Source organism: Cryptomeria japonica, chromosome 4 (genome assembly GCF_030272615.1).
Source record: "Cryptomeria japonica chromosome 4, Sugi_1.0, whole genome shotgun sequence".
NCBI lineage: Eukaryota > Viridiplantae > Streptophyta > Pinopsida > Cupressales > Cupressaceae > Cryptomeria > Cryptomeria japonica.
Genome location: NC_081408.1, coordinates 380,045,563 through 380,069,830, shown reverse-complemented (window position 1 = coordinate 380,069,830; position 24,268 = coordinate 380,045,563).

Sequence of the window (24,268 nt, the reverse complement as noted above, 5' to 3'; positions counted from 1 at the left end):
TATCTGCACATGCACCTACAAACATATAATCCATCCCTCATGTGAATCATAACAGCTAGTATGCCATATAGGTCTAAGAAACATGTGTCAGGTCAAATTATCATGGAGAAATTAGTAATGCACTGCTTTCGTCTAACTTATTTGCTTCATGTGCAGATACAGTAACATGTTGATGTTTATCAGTTTTACATGAGTGGTGAAAAATGTGGCTCCCACGAGGATTGAGCCCAACTAATTTAAATATTTCATAGCAAAGAGGACAGAGATGCATACCAATGTTTCAGATCAGGAGTGTTTCAAAGAGGTGTCAAGATTTCATTTTAACACAAATAGTTATCTAGAGCAATCATAATGCTCTGATAGCCATCGTGTGTCAAAACAAAACCTTGAAACTTCATTCAAAAGACTACTTCTCAGTACACTTATATTGGAGCAGACAACATTAACAGTTTCAAGGGTTGTGACAAAGAAACATATGGCAGTCTCAATTTGAGGAATTTGACATGAAATGGCAATGAAATGAGAGCAAAAGATACATCTACAGTTGCAAATTAGTAACGGGAAACAATGGAGACACAAAATTAGAGAAGATATAAGAACTAGATCTTCTCTTAAAACATAAAGATACATCTTTAAGACAAACATTACTTTGCATCTAGTAGATAAGCAATCACTATCATGAGTATCAATCATTGTGGATTACAGAAAAGACAAAAGACAACAATGAGTAGATCTCCAATGAGTAACATCAATGCACGAGGGATGAGTAGAATAGTGAGGGAGACAATTATAGTGATATGAATACCTTACAAAACCCATAGGTGAAGGACAAAAGCAGTGATAAGATGAAGATAAGCCCAGTTAAGTTCAAGAAAAGTCATGTTATTGGCCAACATCAATAAAGAACATAGCAATCACAAATATTTATGCATAAATATAGTGGCAGCATTAGAAGCAATCACAATTCTAATGACAAAAGGGGTTCGGATAGATGCATTCATAGATCTTAGGCAAAGTATGATCAATTATAGTTGATAAAGGTGTTCATGGTGACAACCATCAAACCACTTAAAGAATTCACTAATGTCATCACAGAATGCAAATTCATTCCAAACAAGGTCTCAGATTAAGTTAGCAGCAACTCAAAGGATTAGGGATCATTGCTCACTCTAATAGAAATCATGACACAATGAGGAGATGTATGCATAGAGAAGTACAATCATGGGAGTCTTGATGAAGAATAGGGTTTTATAACATCAAGCAACAAAACAAAGCCATGACTGTCACAAAATAGATATGAGTAGTTGAGTCTACAATGAGTGTAGTAAATGGCAGTACCCAGAATACATAACCCAAAGGGAAATCATGAGGATAAAACAATGATTGCATTCAAAGAGCAAAGATGTTGATAAAAAGAGGTAAATGCGAGGAGCAACTACCACAAAAGGATAGCCTTTAAGCATCAAGATGCAGCCTCAAAAGATTACAAAGATATTGTGAACAACCCTATCAAATACAGCCATAATAGCCTAATCCAAACACAGCCTATCACAATCCATTGGTGGTAGGATGACTATTCATGCTAGAAACATAAAATAAAGTGTTATTGCTTTAAGTTGAATTAAGCTTGTTGAGGACAGTCACTAAGGTCGTAGACATGAATGTTGTAGTCAATAATTCTTAGTATAACAATCAACTTAAGAACCAAAGACAGACAATAAGGGTAGTATTGAAGTTACACACGTCTCTGGGATAAAAACTCAATGATGAAAGACAACTACAATCATACAACAAGCAAGGTTTACATCCACATATCCTGTGAAGAGTTTTCAGATAATGGTGTTCATTAAGGACAATGATAGGGATTCAACCAAGAATCATTCACCATACAAGTCATAGTGAAGAATAAAGTCCCTATCATAAGAAAGTTAGCATACATTCAAAGTGCATATTTCATAGCAAAGATAGTGGTCTTGTTTACTATTAAGAATAACAACTTATAAGGAAGATATGTGAAAGTCTTCAAGATCAATCCAAGACAGTCATGGTATCCAAGAGATAGTTATATAGGCATTCAAATCGAAATCACAAAACAAATAATAGGGTTTGAAGTTAACACACATGAATATGGCTCCAAGAGTGGCACAACAAGTCCTAGGGTATATAGTAGATTTAATGCTAAAGAATATCATCAAGAAACCAGTCTTGAGGACACATTAGCAACAACCATTAAGGTAGTATTTGATAGTATCTTAGAATTCAAATTAAAGACAAAGAAGTCATGATCAAAGATAATTCAAGGATGGCAAGCACTGTTAAGAGCGTGATTTGAAAATGCAGTCACAATTCCAGTTGTAACAGTAAACTTCAAATTGAATGGAAATAATTCATTAAGAGTCCTAGAGACAAGAGAAATGCCAAAGGAGCCAAGTTCACGAAGGTTGCAGGCCTTGGAGAAAATAAGAACAAGATCAAATGCAATGATGAACTTCAAATGATAGAAGTCTACCATGAACAACCTCAAAATTTGTATGAAGGAAGTCACATCCTTAGATAGCAGTGCATTCACGGGGTTCTAGAGATATAAAGAGAATAGAGCATCCTTTCACAAAGCATTTATAAACAGTGAATCAATATAAGAGATCAAGGTATGAATGATCACAAAGGTCCAATCACAACCAAAAAGCTCCATAAATATTAAATGACAATATTTTCAAAGGTTGGGAATTAATGGATAAAGTAATGTAGCAGTGAAAAGCTGAGGGATGGTCACAGTGAATGTTTGGACAGCAGTCCTAGATGATTGCAGCAGTTAGATCACATGGATCAAAGAAATCAAATGATATTATGTATGTTGCAGAAAAGATTAAGATTAGGTCATGGTCAAATACAGTCAAAAGTGCGATGAGTATGGAGGCATGATGGTTACATTCTTTAGCTAGAAAGTTCACAAGTAAGGAGCTTCAAAGACCAAAATACTGAAAGTCTTGCACCTAAGAAGAGTTATCATCACCAAGAGCGTAAAATTGATTGGATTAGAGAGCATTCAAAGATTCAAGGAGTTAGCAGTACTTCTGAACAAATAATGAAAGACAACCAAGTCTTCAATTTAGCAGATTGTCATTAACTCAGAGACCATAAAATAAAGGCATTTTGAGTATCTTGTAAATCAGAATATAAGGTGAAATATGAGCTTATAATAAGTTCTCCTCACAGCACATGTATTGAAACATTGTAAGGAGCATTATAGTCCACCAATGCACAGTCCTAGGGGCAGTGATTTCACAGCAAACAGAAAGACTAAAGAGACAAAATACAAAGAAAGAATGCCACTAAATCTTTGTGGTAGAAACCAATATGCAGTCAAAGAACAGTATAATCAAGATCCAATGAAAGAAAAAACAAAGTCATTTCTTAGAATTGTGTTCAACATGGTGAAATCCCATTTAGCAGTCCATAAGGGTTTTGACAGTAATCACACATGCCATAAATCTTGTGATATATAGAACAACCATACAAGAAACAACTTGTAGATCTTTTAGCAGAGACTTAAACCTTCACTACCTTGCAAAGAAGCTTAGACAATAGCCTCGCAATGAACCTGAAAAAAGTCACAGTCAACACAACTACAATCATAGAAGAGGAGCAGTTTACCACAAAAATTAATCATAGTTAAAATTCTCCATAGAACACTGATAATGTTACTAGGGTTTCAAATATCCAGCACTAAGACTTCATCAAAATCAAAATGAGTCGCCCATAGTAAGAATATAAAAGTCCAAGAATGTCACTATCATAAGAATAGAATGATGCAGTCATAGAACAATATTGGGTCACTAAAATACAAGGTAGAAATGCACAGATACAAAAGAATACAAAAGATACAGAGCATTTTACTGGAAAAATGCTAAAATTGCCATTCATAGAAAGTAAAGAAGCAAAATGAAGAGAATATCTGGAATGGAAAACTTACCAGTATCTTCCCTGCAAAAATTATAAGAAATGGCAATAATGAGATCCAAAAGTTTCATCGGAAAACCCTAGTTCTTCATGGCGACCCTTTCTCCAAGCAGTCAAAAAGATAAAAGATGAAAAGATAATAAGTTTTCATCTTTTCATCTTTTAGGATTAGGGTTTCATAACACTAAGGAGCCCAAGAAATGTAGAGGCTTTTGTGCCTTTATTTTATAAAAATCTTCCTCTTAGGTATCTTTGGTAATTCTCTTTAAGTGTTGGGTAAACACTTAATATATCTTTTATCTCTAATAAGCCTTTTAAAGATTCTTTTATAGAACTCCTTTGCATTTCATTTACTTGTAAATCTTTATTTGAGTGATGTTAAGTCACTTCAAACTAAAGATATTTTGAAATGCAAAGTTGATTATTATGAAGTGTTGTGTGAGATAATCAAGGAGATGGCTTAGTTATTTTGAGTACGTTATAAACATGGGAGCAAAATTAGGTGATTGGACAATTAATTGGGAGTTTGATTTCAGTTATAGAGTCCAAGTGGGTGAAGGTTGAATCAAGGAGTGTTTTGAGGCACTTAACTACTTGTTTCAACTAGTTACATACCTATTTTAAAGGGATTTTTAATTGCATTCTACCCCAAGGAGTTGTGCTAAAATTGACAACTCTTTATGCAGATTTCAGGGCAGTTCTTTATCAGTTGCATGCCTGATTTTTAGGAAAGGTGACAGGACATATTTTTAGGAGCCAAAATTTGAATTTAAATTTTGGAGGCCTTTTGTATAAGTTTCTCTATTATTGTGAGGATCTGGTTATTACTGAGAGGGGGGTGAATTAGTTATAACAATAAATTGAAATCTTTTACCAATTTGAAAACACTTCTCAAAAATAGTTCATAACCAGTACCAGTAACTACTCAATCAATCACTTAAAGCAAATTTACCAAACTACTCATTCATGTGTTCATCAATATGTAAGCAATGTAAATATATCAAATCCACATATAAACAAATCAACCACCATATGAACACATATATTTTTCATGTGGAAACCCAAATGGGAAAAACCATGGTGGGAATCGGTACCCACAAAATTTGTACTCTTTCAAAATGCACCTTGTTAAAGGCCTAGCTCAATTAGGAGCTTTACAATAATGCACGGTTAAGAGAAGACCCTGTTATGAGTCACCCAGAGAAGAGATTTTAACCTTAGCCTTGTTAGGAGCTCTACCCTATTAGGAGTAACCTTGCTAAAGGATTTGAACCCAAATTAATGAGTCACCCGATGAAGGGATTTACAATATCAGGCTTGTTAGGACCTACCCGGTTAAGGCATTTTAATACTATTGCAATTGTTAGGAAACAACAAGTAAATGATCTGATCAATGCACTTTATGCTTGCTACTACAGATCTATTTTAGCTCCAATCAGCTTCACACATGCAGACATCTCAATCTGGTTCGGCACACTCTTCTTCTCTGATCACTGACACATAATCTCTTCTCAAACTCGACCTAAATACAATTTTCAACTAGGTCGGTTACATAACCCTAACCAAATTCAAAATAGATTGAATTTACATCATAGATCATATCAGATCATTACTAATCATTTACATATCATTACAACAAATTTCAAGACAATTACAGTCGTTGAATGATCATAACACATCATCGCACATCGATCTGATAAGCTATCAAACCCTTTAACACATTCTACTAAGAACTTTGTTGCTTTCCAAGAAATTCTCTCCTTGATCATGCTCAAACAACATTTTATCCATTCACATGGATTCTGACACGTCACCACTAAGATAAGATCATGAAAAGATCCATCGCCGAACCATAAAATAGCATCGGTTAAAGATCTTGTCACTAGTTCTCAAACCCTACATTGAATATATAACAATCAATTACAAACATGACTTTTGGTTCTCCAAACATGATTCGGTTCCATTCATAGACTCATTATGATGTCATAAGCATACATTCCAAACCGCAACACCTAACTCAACATGGATCTATACCGTAATCATCTCCTTCATTGTTCATGCTTATCGGTTGACTGCAACTTAGCAGTTTTGTTGTCCAACTCAATTCATTACTGGTTAGGCTATACTTGTAGACTAAGATAACTTAGATGATATACCAAACATAAACAAACATGGTTTCCATCAATGAAAATACAAATAACTGATCATAGAGCATCATATCACAATCATATCATCACCAACATCCCTTCAATATATCATCACCAATAGTCCATCAATATATCATCATCATCCTTTACTGGTACATCATCATCTCTATCAGTTATGCCAATATGCCAACATTCTCCCCCTTTGACATTGATGGCAACACTAAAAGAATAAAACACCAAAATAGTCAGCTAATGACAAATACCAGGAACTCATCATGCCATGCTATACTGATATGTTCTTCACTTGATTTTTTTTCTCCTTTGCATTACTTCTCCCTGTCATTGTTCTTCTCCCCCTTTGACAGTGATGCCAAAGGTGCAAAGGCATCTTCTATCTTCATTTATGTTGCTTCATCTATGTTGATCCCCTTGAGGAGTAGCCAAGTTCTCATCAATCCATAGTGAAAGATATTCAAGAAATACACTGGATTGATGCTTCCACATCTTCTTAGTTGAGCTTAGGTAGGGGTATAACCCCTAACTTACCTCTAAGATATTAAATTATTGCCTTAGGCAATGGTTTGGTGAATATATCTGCCAACTACTCCTTACTTGACACATGCTCTCCAATCTCACTTTCTTTTCCTTCACTCTTTCTCTCAGAAAATGATAGCTTCAATTCAATATGTTTAGTCCTAGCATGCAGTACTAGGTTCTTTGAAATGTTTGTAGCACTAGTGTTATCACAATGTCTGATCACTAGTTCTGTTATATTCTGCTTGAATCCTTCCAAGACATGTCTCATCCATATAGCTTGTGTACAACTCATGGATGCAACTACATACTCTGCTTTTGTTGTAGACTGAGAAATACAAGTTTTTTTCTTACTGGTCCAAGATACCAGTCTACCACCTAGAAAGAAAGTGCCACCAGTTGTGCTCTTTCGGTCATCTACATTACCTGCCCAATTAGCATTAGTGAATACCTGCAAATAAAAATTCCCTCTGTATGGATACCACAATCTATAATCAACTGCCCTCTAAGATATCTAAATATTCTCTTTACTGTTGTCATATGTGTCTCCTTAGGGCTCTTCTGAAATCTTTCTACTAAACCAACTACATGGGCAATATCCGGCCTACTATGAATAACATAATGAAGTTTCCCAATCATAGATATGTACTCCTTCTCATGCACTAAGGGTGAATCATCTTCTTTTGACAATCTGCAACCTATAACCATAGGTGTTCCAACCGGTTTACATTCTTCCATTCCAAAGGTCTTTAACACTTCCTTCATATACGTAGACTGACTGATAAAAATACTAGCTTTCATCTATTGTACCTACAAACTAATGAAAAATTTAATATCACCTATTAGAGACATCTCATACTCTTCCTTCATCTCATCTACAAAAGTAATACTCATATCATCATTTCCTCCAAATATGATGTCATCAATAAATACTTTTGCAATCAACATCTTGTCTCCTTCAATCTTCAAATAAATATTGTTGTCCTTGCGGGTTCTTTGAAACCTTATCTTTATCAGATGTGCATGAAGTCTCTCAAACCATGTCCTTGGTGCTTGCTTTAATCCATATAAATATTTATGCAGTTTGTATACCATATCCTTATCTTCTGACAATGCAAACCCATCTGGTTGTTCAATATATGCCTCTTCTTCAAGAATACCATTTAGAAATGTTGACTTTGCATCCATTTGGTAAACTTTGAAGCCTTTAATTTCTATGAATGTAAGTGGCATCCTAATTCCTTCAAGCCTAGCAACTGGTACGAAGGTCACTCCATAATCTTCACCTTCTTCTTGTGCATACCCTTTGCAAACTAGTCTTGCCTTGTTTCTAACAACTTCACCATCTTCATTCAGATTGATTCTAAATACCCACTTTATACCAAACACATTTTTATCACCGGGTCTAGGGACAAGTGACCAAGTGTTGTTTTTCTCAATTTGATCAAGCTCTTCAATCTTTGCCTTTATCCAATCCTCATCCTTAAGATCTTCTCTCACTATCTTTGGTTTAACTGTGGAAATCAAACAAGAGCTTTCTTTGATTTTTCTTCTAGTCTGCACTCCAACATTCTTGTCACCTATTATCTAGTCTTTAGAATGATTTAACCTTACATGCCTAGGTATAACCTATTCCAGTGCAATAAACTCTTCTTGTTCTTCATCTTCTTCATCTTCTATCGATTGAGCATCTTCATCTACAATGTTCTACTCAACATCTTCCTACACTTCCATTTGAATAATCACAAGTTTTTGTTCATCATCTATTGGATCAGATTTGCTGGTGTCATCGGGTTTATCAGAGAACTCATCAACTTTTACATTCACACTCTCTACAATATTCTTTGTCCTTTTGTTAAAACACTTGAAAGCTTTTCTCTTAGTAGAGTAGCCAAGCAATGTTCCTTCATCACTTTTAGGGTCAAATTTGCCAATATATTCATCTCTTTTTATAAAACACATGATGACAAAGACTTTAAAATAACTAACATTAGGAGTTTTACCATACCATAACTCATAGGGTGTCTTGTCATTACCTTTCTTCACCAATACCCAGTTCAATGTGTATACTACAATGTTGATTGCTTCTCTCCAAAACATCTTAGATACATCTCCCTGTATCAACATAGTCCTTGCTTCTTCTACAATGGTTTTGTTTCTCCTTTCTACAATTTCATTCTATTATGGTGTCCTTGGAGCAGATAATTGCCTCTTTATTCCATTTTCATCACAATATCTCATAAAACCATCTAATGTAAACTCTCCACCCCAGTCAGATCTCGGGCACTTAAGATTCTTTCTGGTTTCCTTTTTTACTAAGGCCTTGAATGCCTTGAACTTGATAAAAGCTTCAAACTTTTCCTTCAAAAAAATAACCATCATTCTAGAAAAATCATTAGTAAATAACATGAAATACTTGTCACCATAAATATTTCTTGTCCTCATAGGACCACATAAGTCAATGTGCACCAAATCTAGAATATGATCAGAAGAAAAAGATTTACTCTTAAAAGAAGATATAGTCATCTTACCCAACTAGCATTCTTTATGCATCTTATTGTTTGGTTTAACAAGTTGTGGCATACCTCTAACCAAATTTGACTTGTTGACCTTAACCACATTATCAAAGTTCACATGAAAAAACCTTCTATGCCATAACCAACTATCTTCAACCTTAGCAACCAAACAACTGTTTACACTAGCATTCAGATGGAATAAGTTACCTTTAGTTTGTTTACCAGTAGCAATCAGTTCTCTTTTGCTTCCTAAGATCCTGCACACTCCATTTTTAAACACAAGATGGTAACCTTTATCATTCAACTGACCAACACTCAACAGGTTATGTTTCAAACCTTCAACCCAATATACATCATCAGCATTACTTTTACCATTCAAAGAGATAGAACTTTGACCTTTTACCATACAAGGTGAATTGTTCCCAAATCTTACTACACCACCATCAAATTCTTTAAGAGAAATCAACTTTTTCTTATCACCGATCATGCAGTGTGAGCAACCACTGTCAATAATCCATTCATCACTATGTCAATGTGAGATACTAAAGCCTTCTTATCAGACAAATCTTCCTTAATAGCAACAAAAACAATCTCCTCATTGTCTTCATCCTCAGATTGTTCATCAATAGCAACTTCATCCAATGTAACATAACACTATTTCTTTCCTTTTCCCTTATATTTTCTAAAATTTTCCTTTTGATCACTATTAGGACAATTTGCAGTTATATGTCCTATCTTGTTACAAGAGAAACACTTAAGAGGCAACTTGCTTTTGTACTTATCAGTGCCTCTAGGAAGTCTTTTTGCTAATAGAGCTTCAAATTCCATCAGATTATCTTCATCATTCATATCAGCTTTACTACCAACATGATGACTTGACCTGCATTCATGACTATAAAAAACATCTTTCCCTTTCCTCAGCAGTACACTAGATACATATGCTTTGAAAGCAGATTTTGTCTTAGGTACACTATTATCAAAACTATTCAACTCAAAAGTAGTAAGCTTACCAATCAAAGAATCAACAGTAACCTTATCATTACTAACTGACCTCAACTCTTGAATAGAAGACACTCTAATGGCATAAGCAATAGGGTTCTAAGCATTTTACTCACCATGGTGTCTTCATCTATAGTACCACTAGCACTTTTAATTCCACCAACAACTTCTTTTATCCTCTATCCATGCTAAGTGATATTTTCTCCTTCCATCATTCTCATATCATCAAACTTTCCTCTAAGGCTTTCTTCTTTAGGCTTTTGAACATTCCTATCACCACCATAGATTAAATCTAACTTCTCCCAAACTTCAAAAGCAGTTTCTAAACCATGGACATCAATATATTTAGTATCAGAAAGTGTACTTACAATTGCTTCCAATGCTTGAATGCTTTCCTGTTTCTCCTTCAGTTGATCTGTTGTCAAAGGACCGGTAGGAGGTACATACTTAGTAATAACATGCTGCCAGAACTGAGCACCCATACCTTTGATGTAAATCTTCATTCTATCACTCCATATTTTGTAGTTGTCCTTAGTGAATTTGGGACCCTCCTTCTTCATCATCTTCAGATCTTTTCCTCAAGTAATTAAGCTTCTGCACAAAGAGCACCTAATGCTCTGATACCTATTGTTATTGTGAGGATCTAGTTATTACTGAGAGAGGGGGATAAATTAGTGATAACAATAAACTGAAATATTTTACCAATTTGAAAACACTTCTCAAAAATAGTGCATAACCAGTACCGATAACTACTCAATCAATCACTTAAAGCAGATTTACCAAACTACTCATCCATATGTTCATCAACATGTAAGCAATGTAAAGATATTAAATCCACACATAAACAAATCAACCACCATATGAACACAAAGATTTTTCACGTGGAAACCCAAATGGGAAAAAAAATGGTGGAAATTGGTACCCACAATATTTGCACTCTTTCGGAATGTGCCCTGTTAAAGGCCTAGCCTGATTAGGAGCTTTACAATAATGCCCAGTTAAGAGCAGACCCTGTTATGAGTCACCCAAAGAAGGGATTTTAACCTCAACCCTATTAGGAGTGTTAGAGTAATCGAGTCTTTACTTGATTAATTAAACAACATTTGTTTAATTATTTAAGTCCCCTTTATCTCTTTTACACTTAGGCTAACTTTAGGTGCATAATAATTAATTCTTTTATTAATTATTATGTGCAAGCCTAGGGTTTTCCCTTTTAGGGTTTCTCGACCTATTAGAGGTTAATTGTTTTCTTTTGTATCATTGATTGATTGATTATCATATTACACATTTTGTGAATACTGAGCACTCATCTTTTTGAGCATTTTTTTGTGTATTTGTTTTTCCTTTGTTGCTTCCTTGCTTCTCCTTGTAACAGGTTTATTTTAGCTTGCAGAGATATTTTGGGCTCCTGTGGTGTTGTATTTCTCAACTCTCACATGGAATCAAAGCTTCAGATCTGCAGCTATCTGTTATTGTTTTGAGATTTTTTGCATTGGAAGCATATTTGGGGTTTTTCATGTTTTTTATGCACCTAGGGATAGGCCTTTCTTTTTAGAAATTTGGGCCTAAACGAACCTCACCATCATGCTCAGAAGGCCCAAAAACCCATATGGTCATATAAAACTTGACCTTTTTTTACTCCTGAGCCTCTAGGGGTATTTTTCTTTAGTACTAGGTCGTACGGCCCTGGCACGTAGTTCGAGAAAAAAATGTCTTTTTACTGCATGGATGCCGAATGATTTTTTTTGAAGAAAAGAAAAACATTCAAAAATAAAAAAATCAACAAAAACGGTAAAATTCTTTTACAAAAATCAAATCTCAAAGTGTTTTTTGGGGTTTCCCCATGGTACATAGGGTACCGTGGGGCCCCCTGGCTGCTGCAAGCTCTATCGTTGTTAGAGCAAGCCCCCCGCCGGCCTCCAGTGCTCTCCTCACTAGCCCCCGCCTGCTAGCCCCTATTGGCGCCCTCCTCGCCGCCCACCACCATAGCCTCCACCCGACCGCCACAGCAGCCCCGCCGACCACTGCAGCTCTGCCCACGGCCTGCCTTCGCTCCGTTGTCATCCGACCTCCCTGCTATCGTCTACTTCCTGACCGCCCCCTACACTTCTTGGTCACCGCCCGTGCCCACTGAAAACCACCAGAGTGTCGCCCACGGGCCACCTTCGCCCGACCCTACCTCCAAACCTTCTCCCTCTTGCCTTTTTTGGGGGGGGGTTGATTTTTTCACCATAACTTGGGCAAACGGATTCGGTTTTTTGAAAATGAATAGACGTCGAAAAGTTGGGTCTGAGCCGGATCTCATGGTATTAGAATTTTTTTTCCAATTTTGTTGTTTGACTATACTTTTTTCCAGTCAAACTGGGGTCTCTTTTTTGCACTTTCGGGGTCGTAGAATGAGCATCTGAACTCCATTTTTTGAAAACTTTATATTGTTTGAAAGCTTGTTCTATTTAATTTCTAGCCATATGAGTTTTCTTTCCACATTCTGCTCCAGGAATATTTTATTCATTTTTTTGCTTTTCAGCACTCTGGTAAATATCTTGGTTATTTCAGGTCTTGGGATCTCTTTCTTTGAGTAGGATGTCTTGGTTTTGATTGTTCTTTCCTTTTCCAGTCTTCTTATCATTGTAGCATTTTATTGATGCAAACGCACTGAGATAAAGTGCCATCATGCATTGTTTACTTGGGATCTTGCACATCTTGTGCCTTATTGTACATGCACTACTTATAAAGTGCCATGGGGGGGTTGATGTTTGCTTTTTGTTTGCCATCTTCCTTTGTCTAGTGAGTGTTCCTTCCATGACATTAGCCTCATGATGCATGCCAAGTGAGTGTTCCTTCCATGAAATTAGCCTCATGATGCGTGTCAAGTGAGTGTTCCTTCCATGACACTATGTACTTTCTCTGCACCTTCGCTATTCCTGGTTCTTCGTCATGCAGTTCTTGTTGGCCATTCTTTTTAGTGTACCTATCCCTCTCCCTTTTCAGCATTATGGGGAGGTTTGTCCTGTTGGTTCTAATGCTTCCTTGGTTTGATTGATCAGCTCTTCGGGCTTTAGTTTCTCATGTCATCTATATCTTTGAGTACAGTTGTTTGCCTATGTTTGCCATCTGATTCGAATAGTGTCATTTGAGGGCACTCATACAGATTACAGCCTTCTCTACCTGGTCATGTTTTATTTCAGTGGAGGTTCTTCAGGTCAGCAGTTACTTTTCAACAGTGTTTGCAGATATTTCCTGCTTCAATGGTGTTCTTCTTACTTTTCCATCTCTGTTTGGAGTAGAGTTTTTTTCCCACGTGGTTTTCTCTATTTCTTCGGTTCACGGAGATTTGGTTGTATTTGGGTACCATGATCAGGCCTTGTTATCGGGACCCATCTTTCCTGCTTTCAGTAGTTGTTCTAGGTTTTAGCTTCTCCCTAAGTCTAGCTTAAGGGGGGGTGTTAAAGTAATTGGGCCTTTACTTGATTAATTAAACAACATTTGTTTAATTATTTAAGTCCCCTTTATCTCTTTTACACTTAAGCGAACTTTAGGTGCATAATAATTAATTCTTTTATTAATTATTATGTGCAAGCCTAGGGTTTTCCCTTTTAGGGTTTCTTGACCTATTAGAGGTTAATTCTTTTCTTTTGTATCATTGATTGATTGATTATCATATTACACATTTTGTGAATATTGAGCTCTCATCTTTTTGAGCATATTTTATGTGTATTTGTTTTTCCTTTGTTGCTTCCTTGCTTCTCCTTGTAACAGGTTTATTTCAACTTGCAGAGATCTTTTGGGAATGCCCGGTTAAGAGAAGACCCTGTTATGAGTCACCCGGAGAAGGGATTTTAACCTCAACCCTATTAGGAGCTCTACCCTATTAGGAGTAACCTTGCTAAAGGATTTAAACCCAAATTAATGAGCCACTCGGTGAAGGGATTTACAATATCAGGCATGTTAGGACCTACCCGATTAAGGGATTTTAATATTGTTGCAACTGTTAGGAAACAACAGGTAAATAATCTGATCAATGCACTCTCTGCTTGCTAGTACAGATCCATTTTAGCTTCAATTTGCTTCACACATGCAGACATCTCAATCTGGTTTGGCACACTCTTCTTCTCTGATCACCAACACACAATCTCTTCTCAAACTTGACCTAAATACACTTTTCAACTAGGTCGGTTACATAACCCTAACCAAATTCAAAATACATTAAATTTACATCATAGATCATATCAGATCATTAGAAATTATTTACATATCATCATACAAATAATTGCAATAAATTTCAAGACAATTACAGTCGTTGAATGATCATAACACATCACTGCACATTGATCTGATAAGTTGTCAAACCCTTTAACATATTCTGCTATGCACTTTGTTGTTTCCCAAGAAATTTGCTCCTTGATCATGCTCAAATAACATCTTAACCATTCACAGATTCTAACATGTCACCACTAAGATAAGATGATGAAAAGATCCACCGCCAAACCATAAAACATCGTCAATTAAAGATCTTGTAACCTATTCTTAAAGCCTACACTGAATATACAATAGTCAATTACAAACATAACTTTCGGTTCTCCAAACATGATGCAGTTTCTAGTCATAGACTCATTATGATGTCATAAGCATACATTCCAAACTGCAATGCCTAACTCAACATGGATCTCTACCGCAATCATCTCCTTCACTATTCATGCTTATAGGTTGACTGCAGCTTAGCAATTTTGTTGTCCAACTCAATTCATTACTGGTTAGGCTATACTTATAAACTAAGATAACTTAGATAATATGCCAAACATAAACAAACATGGTTGCCATCAATGACAACACAAATAACTGATCATAGAGCATCATATCACAATTATATCATCACCAACAGTCCTTCAATATATCATCACCAAGAGTCCATCAATATATCATCATCATCCTTTACCGTTACATCATCATCTCTATCAATTATGCCAATATGCCAACATTCTCTCTTCTTCACTCTTTTCTTCAGTTCTCAGTTTGTACCTGCAGTGGCAGTAAATAGTCATACTTCGTAACTTATTTCTTATGAGTATTTCAGATTTTATAAGCAATTTTTTAAATTTGTAATGCAAAAAATTTCTTGTTTTCAATAGAGAAGTTGAATTCCTTCTTGATAATTTTTGTAGGCATTTTGATTTAAATTTTGTGATTATTTTATCTTGGTTTCTTCAAATACTGCACCGGTAAGGTAAGGGATAGAATGTTATTCAGTAGAATGACCTTTGGAGTCACCGGGCTACAATTCAATGTTTAGCTTGTGTGGAAGAGATGGGTAGGTTACCGGCATAGTCTATCACCGGTAAGGAGGATATGTCAACCGGTAAGTGATGTGTTGACATGAAGAAGCCAAATCAACCAAGTGAGTGGTTGCCAACAGGTAAACATATGACCAGTGTACAAATATGGAAGCCACATAAGTGCATTGCAAGATGCAGATGACAAGGATCCACTCCCACCGATAAGTGGAGCTTATCTCTTATTATGCATAGTGTGGATCATAGTTCTGTGAGATAAGGAAGAAGAGCTAAAGGCAGGTGATTGAAGGCTCACACCGGATCTACCGGTGAAACAAAAGGATGCCTCAAGTACATGAAATCAGGGATATGCATTGGACCGACATAGAAAGCATGATAAGCCACCGGGATAGAAAAATAAGAGTAAAGAAGTGATGGATTTGTCACCTTGACAAACCGGCTGAGATAATGTCTGGTATGATGATGATGAAGGGGGCAAAGTGGAGCAGCTACAAATAAAGAGTGCAACCAGTATGCAGATTCCTTAGATGGAATCAGTTGAAGGTTGATGACATAGTGTCATCGAGATGGCTATCGGTGAGCATGAGAACCGGTAAGGAAGCAAAGAGGCTAAGTGATGTGCTTCTACTTGATGAGAATGTGTATGCTATGGATAGGCATGTCTGGTGACCAGTTAAGGTGTTCCACCAGCAGATCAGCAAAGTGAAGACATGATGATTGACCGGTAAAGTGTGAGACATCGGTAGGGCTAAGAGAACCAGCAGAAAAGAAGGATCGATTGAGTGTTTGGTCGTTAATTGTGTCTGAACCAACACAGAGCTCCAAACTAAGGTGGATGTCGACAAAGATGCCATGTGGATTAAAGGTGGTGTACATGCATACAGAGGTAGATGGAGTGTGCACCGATGAGGTTGTTACAAAGTTGGTTGACATTAATTGTAGACCCCATAAATCATGGGATGTATTGCAAAGGCGTTGCACAGGTGTGCGGCTCAAGGAAGGTCAAACAGAGGTGATCAATGGGATGCATCAATCAATGCAAAGTGTCTAGGTGCAGATTGAGGTTGGTGATGCTATCTGTAGAACCATTTATGGTGATTGATCTTTTGTCTTGTCGACTGACTGTCCGTGCTTGCTAAGTTTAGAAAACATGCCTTAGAAGGAGGAAGATATGGTAGGTATTGCCTGATTGCTTGCAGGTTGTCTATCTTCACGTCGAACGAGATCAGATCAGATCCGACATGCCTCATGATCAGTGGAAGAAACCTTAATGGTGCCAAGTTCAAACTCGCATCTTGGCAGGAAAATTTGGCTATATGCATGCGAGCCAAAGATATTGTTTGTGTTGTTTAATGAGAGAGTGTTGTTGCATTTGAAAAGAGATCAATCAAGTACTCAATGAGTATCAGAAGAGAGACTGAGTGTGAGATAGAATCAGTTTGAAAGAATCAAGCGGCAATAGTGAGAAACCGGTAGTCTGTGAGTGAGTATGTGAGAGAAGTATATTGGTGGTGACTAAACCAACAGAGAAGAGCCATAGCTAATTGCAGAGAAGGAAAGTTGAGAACTGGTAGGAATCAAATGGTAGATATCTGATTGAGTTATCAAGACCAGTGGTGGAGAGCAACAAAGTAGCTGAGAGAAGAGGCAACCAGTAGAGAGAACCAACAGAGATAGAACCGACAAAGAAGGAGAAGAGGTTGAACCGATAAGGTTGCAGCATGAGATAAGGTTGCATTACTAAGAGGGTGAGGTAGAGAACCGACAGTGAACTGGAAAAGAGATCCAGCAGAGAGGTTTGCATAAGTGTTACAAAATCCATTTGTAACAAGGTTATTAACTTGTAAGTGATTATGCTTTGTATTCATTGAGTTGTAGCTCGGTGCAGGGGTTGTAGCTCCTTGGGTTGGTGCCCTAAATCAGGGATTGGTGCTCCTTGGGTCGGTGCCCTAAAATCAAGGGTTGGTGCTCCTTGGGTTGGTGCCCTAAATATTTTAATCAGATATTCATTGTGAGGTTGGATTGGAGCAGTAGTCTCTAGCAGCATTTCTCACCGAGGTTTTTCCCATCTTGGGTTTTCTTCATACATGGTGTAATGTGATGTCCCTTTATGTGTGAATGCATTTGTGATTAGTCTCCCCACTAACTGGTAAGTCTACATTGAGTTAGATCTGATAACCGGTATACACACATAGGATAGTTAAAGGGAAAAGATTGAGAACCACTGCTTTAACCCCCCTCTCAGTGGTGTATTGTGTCTAATTATATGACAGCTCTTCAATGGATATTGTTCCAATTTAGAATAATATGATAGCTAGTTATGAGTGGTGTAATCCTTGTAATCAATATCATAACTAGTCTACTTGTCCTAATGCTTTTCGTAATCAAGCATTAATGGTGCAAAATTGTGCTGCTATACCAAAAGGTTCACCTCAAAAGGGTGAGGAGCAGCAATCTGCATACATGGAACAAGGTAGTGTTGATGTTACCTTGATGAATTGGCAAGGTGAGGAGTTTTGTGGGGTCAACCAGCCATATACCCCTTTAGAAGCCAATACAAGATCAAAAAAGAGGGTTGTTGACATGGGGAAGCAGACTGATAAAGACAATGATCGGCCTTCAACAAGTATGCAAGGTCAAAAGGGGTCTACTTCTTCTCAGAATACTCAAGTACTCCCAAGAGCACAACCTGTGGTGGCTAAGGATTAGCCTAAAAGCCAACCACAGCCAGCACAAGTACAAAGAGATATTGTTGTTACTAAAGGATAGCAGAAGGTTAGTATGACTGATTTTAGTATCTTAGATCGGTTAAAGAAGACTCATGTTAGTGTGTCAATGTGGGACTCCCTAGCTCTAACTAGGGAAAAGGATATATTACATGATGCCCTATCTAACCTTTCCTTGTCTACTCAACCTTCTAATTAGCAAGCTTCTAAGGTTGTACTTACCAATAATCCTCAACAAAAAAGTGAACAACAGTCCAAGGTAATCGAGTCACCCCCCTTCTATGTAACTTTAACCATTGGCCAGCACCTAATATATAATTGTATGATAGATTCAAGTGCAAGTAGTTCAGTCATGCCAAAGAAGCTAGTGGATAATTTGGGATTGTCATATGATCCATTAAATAAGGGTGTAGTTCAATTAGATGGGTCTCTTGTAAGCACTATTGGAGATCATAAATTTGAGTCTTACCCTTCATGCTTTTCCCAACTTCTCAATCCCACAGGACATATTTGTCATAGATTTGCCACCTTACTTTGCTATTTTCCTATCAAGAGACTTTATAGCCAAGTTGGGGGGTTATTTGTCATCTGATTGGTAACACGTGTTCTTCAGGACATGGTATGGAACCAAAGTTACCATTAAATCAGAAGCCTTGTCTAATGATCACATGGAACCATATGTCCCTAGTGTTGTAAAAGCCAATTTGGTCATTCATGAGCAAGATGACCAGCCTATACCAAGAGACCCAAACACCCTTTTTGAGGAAATCCCTAATATAATTCTACATGAATGGGCATCTAAAAACCTTGATAAATATCCTTTCAAACACATGGATAAGGTAAGTCTGGGGGTCTATATGTTTCATGAGCAAGGTCTTGTTGTCCCAAACTTGGTTAAGGATGAAGGAAAGCAGGATGACCAGCACTCAAATGAGCTTTGGAAGCTCTATTTTGATGGGTTGAGTAAGAATGGTCTGGTGGTGGTTGTATGTTGGTTTCTCCTAATGATGATAAGTATTATGCATCTTTCAGGTTTTCTTTCAGCTACACTAACAACATAGTTGAGTATGAGGCCTTGGTTCATGACCTTCAATGGGTGAAAAAGAGAGGAATCAACTTTTTGGTTGTTTATGGTGACAGTGAATTGGTTTTCAATCAGGAAAGAGGTCTCCATACCACCAAAAATGTTCTTTTGAAGCCTTATAAACATAGGGTATGGGATATCATAGAGGATTTTCAAGCTTTTAATTTGATGTCTATTCCTAGAAATATTAATAAGCATGTTGATAGACCAGCTACAATAGGAGCTCAGTATGATATTCCCAGTGATATCAGCAATACTAAAGAACAGTAGCATGTAAAAGTTATTCTAAGGTCTTTTATTCCTAATAATGTTGACCATTGGCAAGTTTTTGATAGTGATCAGCAGAAGATTAATTTTTTGAGGGAAGAGGTAGAGTTCTCTAATGGTAACCAAGAAAATATCAAACAACAATATGAAGATAAAATCATACAGCTGAAAACAAATAAACTACCCAAGGGATTGGTCACCTTGGATTCAATCTTTAATGATGATGATCAAGTGAGAAAGGAAAAATCAAGTTTGTAGATCAAAGAAAAACATTATGAGAATGTTAAGATTTTCAAAGACAAGTTGTTAAAGCTTGGCAAGGTATGTACATTAGAAGAGAGACATGCTTTCATATTACTTTTCCAAGAGTTTAGTGACATTTTTGCTTGGCAGTATTCATATTTAAAAGGTTTTGATCCTAGAATTACTCAGCATACCATATAGCTTGAGCCAAATGCTAAACCTGTGAGTCAAAAATAAAGGCCTCTTAACCCAAAGTTTGACCCCCTCATGGTCAAAGAACTTAATAAACTCATTAAGGGCAGCATCATTTTTCCTATCAAGCACACCTCTTGGGTGTCAAAAATTGACCCAGTGAAAAAAAAGAATGGTGAAATTGGACTTTATGTTGATTTCAAGTGGACCTCCCTCAAGGATAGATACCCACTGCCCTCCATGGAGAAGATCTTTCAAGTTGTTGTAGGTTTTGAGAGGTTTTATTTGCTAGATGACTTCTCAAGATATAATCAGGCTCTAGTGAAGGAGGAGGATCAGTTCAATACAACATTCACAACCAAATGGGGTACTATGGCATACAAGAAAATGTCATTTGGTTTGTCCAATGCTAGAGCTACCTTTTAGCATGACATGGACATGGCATTTCAAGGTTTGATGTATAAGTTTGTACTTGTTTATTTGGATGACATAAATTTTTATTAAAAAAATTCAAATGAACACTTGGCTCACTTAAAGGAGACCTTTGAGAGGTGCAGGGAGTTTGGTATATCCCTCAACCCAAATAAATGTATGTTGTTCATGAGGGTAAATTAATGGGTTATGTGGTTTAAAAAGAAGGTATAACAATTTATCTAAAGAGGGTAAGTGCTTTTCTTTCTCTTCCCCTACCAGCACACAAGAAGGGCTTGCAAAGCTTCTTGGGTAGGATTAATTTCGTTAGAACGTTTATTCCAAATGTAGTTGAATTGTTAAAGCCTCTAACCTCTATGCTAAAAAAGAATGTTCCTTTCAACTAGTCTAGGGATGGAAAGAGAAGTTTTGAGCTCATAAAGGAGGCACTTGCAACTGCTCCTACTCTATTGAACCCAAATTTTTCAAAAGATTTCATTTTGTATGCTTATGGCAGCATTGATAGCATATCAGCTATGTTGGTTCAAGAGAATGAACATGGTTTTGAGTAGCCCTTGACCTTTTTCAGTCAAGACCTTAAGGACTATGAAGAGAAGTATTCATTTGTTTGAAAACATGTTCTTGTTGTTGTTAGAATCTTAAATAAGTTTAAATATATGCTTACTAACAATAAAATTAAGTTGTTGGTTTCTCACCCATCAGTCAAGGAGTTTCTGTTGAGTAACGATTTGAATGATAAGAGAGTTGGTTGGGAGACTAAGGTGGTGGAATATGATGTGGATATCAAGGTCACTAATCTTGTTAGAGGAAAGGGATTGTGTGAGCAGCTTTCTAGTGATACAAATAGCAATGAAGAAAAGGAACATCAGGCTATCTTAGCTCTTCAAGATCAAGAACCAGTACTTGAATCTACTCCTACTAGCTACGTATAAGAAATGACTCATTTCTTGTTAACTGGTTAGTGTCCTCGTCGATTGAATAAAGAAAAGAGAAGGTATTACAGACTTCAATCCATCGCCTATGTACTCTTGAATTGTATTCTTTTCAAGAAATATTTTTATGATGTATTGTTAAGATGCATAGAAGCTGATCAAATAGATAGAGTTCTACATGAGTTTCATGAAGGCTCGGCAGGAGGACATTTCTCTCCAAGAGCTACATGTCTTAAAATTATGAAAGGAGGATATTATTGGTCTAATCTATTCAGAGATGAATACTCTTGGGTGAGAAAATCCAAGGAATGTGCCATGTTTGCAGGAAAGGAGAAGTTAGCAGCCCTATAACTGCAGCATATTCAAGCATATCAGCCCTTTATGAAGTGGGGTTTGGACTTCATTAGATTCATAAACCCACCTTCAAATGTTAGCCATAAGTGGGTGCTCATAGCCACTAATTATTTTACCAAGTGGACTGAGGTTGTGGCACTCAAAGAGGCAAATAAGACAGTTGTGTTAAACTTCTATGAGGAGCTGATAACCAGGTTTGGTGTTTTAGAATCAACAGTTTCAGATAATGCTCTTGCTTTCGTAGGAAGTAGAATTTCTGATTGGGTTGTTAGAAATGGTGTTTACCTTAATACTTAATCTAACTATTATCCAAATGGCAATGGAAAAGCAGAGTCCACTAACAATAACCTACTCAGGATCATTAAAAGGACCATGGAAGGAAATCAGAGGGCTTGACATACCAAGCTAAAATCAGCCTTATGGGTTGATAGAATTACACCTAAAAGATCCACTAGAATGTCACCATACATGCTTGTGTATGGAAAAGAAGCAAGGATGCCAATTTATCTTGAGCTTCCAACTCTTGATTTGGTCAATCGTCTTGATATGATTGAAGAAGAGCCCATGACAGCAAGGTTAGTTGATTGAGCTAGAAGAAGTTAGAAATGATGCAATGAAGAATATTGAGCATCACCAAGCTCAATGAAGAGATCATTTGACAAGAGAGAAGCTCCTAGAGTGTTCAAAGAAGGAGACATTGTCCTGAAATGGGATGAATTTAAGAGAAGGTCAGGCAAGCATACAAAGTTTCATGCTTTTAGAAGCAGGCCTTACATGATTTTTGAGTGCAATAAGCACAATGCCTTCCAACTATCTAAGTTGGATGGTGATATTGAATCAATCCCAGTCAATGGGATCCACGTCAAGAATTTATTTTAAGGTATGCCTAAAATTTGTACATATTTCAGTAGTTTCCAGATGTTAATAAGTGCTTCTGCACAATAGCTAGTTGTAGTTTTTGTTTTCCCTGAGTGCCTTGCACACAGTTTTGAAAGAGTTATAAGGATGTTTCTACTTAAGAATGTTATTGCTGCAATGTATTGTAGTTATAGCAGTTTTGAAAGAGTTATAAGCATGTTTCTGCTTAAGAATTTTACTGCTGCAATGTATTCTAGCTATAGAAGAGAGGTGTTCATTATATGAAACAAGGAATTTGTAAATTCCTTGTCATGCACAAAAAATTTCTCCTTTGTATAGTTATAACAAATTACAACAATGTTTCAGAGATATTTGTTGTTTCCCTGGTCCTAATGTGTTGATTACACATGCATGATACATGACAACAAGTTGTTCGTGTTGGAATCAGGGATCACTGAGAGGGGGGGGTGAATCAGTAATATACCAATAATCGGATTTTCAAATTTAACTTTCAACCACCAGATGCAGACACTTAAAACTAAAATGCAAAAACATGAAACAAACAACCACAAGATCATAACACCGGTATTTTTATGTGGAAATGCAAATGGGAAAAACCACGATCGGATTTGAACCCACAATATTACAAAATGGGAATGCACAGGCATTCAGGCACACTGCCTACAGATCACTGCTCAATTACAATAACCTAGAAGGCTACAACCCTTAGGAAAGTCTCACTGACTTACAAGATCATTACAGTGATGAATTAAAATGTATGAACTCTGAAATAGCATCTATTATGCTTGGATGAGTTCTGGTTGAGTGCTAAATACACTGACTAGATCACCTTCTTTGTTCTGCTCTATTTTGTCATGTTCTCTGTCTTAGTTAGCTACCGGATCAAGAATGTGTATGTGAAACTATGCCAAAACGGATTCTCAAAAACCACTCATTCCAAAAATATCATCCACACCAAACTTATATACTGGCAATCATAAAATAGATCATTTGTCATGTCAGCCTACTAGAGTAACGTGTATTCACATGTCAACTTGACTAGATCCAAAAAGATAAGTGTGGATCACCAAAACTATAGCAAAATGATGTTTATAAGTCAGCCCAATCACCCAAAACACGATTCAATGCACCGCAATCACTAAAAAGCTTCCGGACCCAAAAATTCTCAGTTCTTCTTGAAATACCAGTTAACACCTGCTTCCAGATAAGAAGAATTATGACCACCAGATCGAATCTCCATGAAGAGTTTCCATAAATGACAACCTTAAACTAAGAATCAGCCATCAAAAACCACTAGATTAGTGTCAATTGCCAACAATCTCCCCCTTTAGCATTGATGGCAACACTCATGAAAAATGGCTAAGTGTTGAACACTATACACTGGTTCAAAATAATCAAAATAATCTAGGTCTCCCCCTTAGTCAAAGAATTCTACTCTTCTATGTTGTACATTTTTCACCATTCCTCTCCCCCTTTGACAGCAATGCCAAAGATGGGGTGCTATCCAACACTTATATATAGAGATATTCACCAAAAATTTACAAGTACTTGGAAAGGTCAGCATAAATAGTCTTCAAAAATCCTATATGAGTATCCCACCCACTCTTTAAGTAATCCAAAACTGTGATGAATGAACTAAATACAGTAGCATGAATCTCTAATTCCCTTTGGTCAAATGATACAGGCCAGGTCATCTCCTTCATACAATCTAC